The 692-nt window shown below is 53.6% G+C and overlaps 1 protein-coding gene across 1 annotated transcript in view; it reads right to left on the minus strand.

Annotated features, from left to right (window-relative positions):
• Positions 1 to 127, minus strand: part of rasgrp4 (RAS guanyl releasing protein 4) — a 77879-nt gene extending 77752 nt beyond the window's left edge. Inside the window, exon 1 of the mRNA XM_052472193.1 lies at positions 1 to 127. This exon is cut by the window's left edge and continues 174 nt beyond it. The gene's annotated coding sequence lies outside the window, so the exon portion shown is untranslated.
• Positions 128 to 692: the final 565 nt, after the last annotated feature.

Genomic DNA, 692 nt, shown 5'->3' on the forward strand with positions numbered 1-692 from the left:
GTTGAACCTCAGAGAGTTTGTGTCTGCTGCTCTCCTGGAGGAGGGTGAACCGGTGCGACACAGAGCTGCTCTCCTGGAGGAGGTTGAACCGGTGCGACACAGAGCTGCAATCCTGGAGGAGGTTGAACCGGTGCGACACAGAGCTGCTCTCCTGGAGGAGGTTGAACCGGTGCGACACAGAGCTGCTCTCCTGGAGGAGGTTGAACCGGTGCGACACAGAGCTGCTCTCCTGGAGGAGGTTGAACCGGTGCGACACAGAGCTGCTCTCCTGGAGGAGGTTGAACCGGTGCGACACAGAGCTGCTCTCCTGTTAACATAAACAAGGCTCTCTCAGATGGTGGAACTGGCTCTGTGAGATAGGGGAACTCTCATCAGTATGGGGTGTGTGTGTATGTGTGAGTGAGTGACTGTGTGTTTGCGTGTGATGTGTGAAAGGGGGAGGAGGTGGCAGAGAGAGAGAGAGAGAGAGAGAGAGAGAGAGAGAGAGAGAGAGAGAGAAAGCTTACAAATGAGAAAGCAGTGAACCAAGTAGAAGCATCAATAGAGGCATCAGCAGGAGGAGAGAGAGACAGTCTACTGACCTCTGTGTTAGCTAGCCTAGAGACAGTCTACTGACCTCTGTGTTAGCTAGCCTAGAGACAGTCTACTGACCTCTGTGTTAGCTAGCCTAGAGACAGTCTACTGACCTCTGT

The sequence above is a fragment of the Oncorhynchus keta genome, chromosome 1 (genome assembly GCF_023373465.1).
Source record: "Oncorhynchus keta strain PuntledgeMale-10-30-2019 chromosome 1, Oket_V2, whole genome shotgun sequence".
NCBI lineage: Eukaryota > Metazoa > Chordata > Actinopteri > Salmoniformes > Salmonidae > Oncorhynchus > Oncorhynchus keta.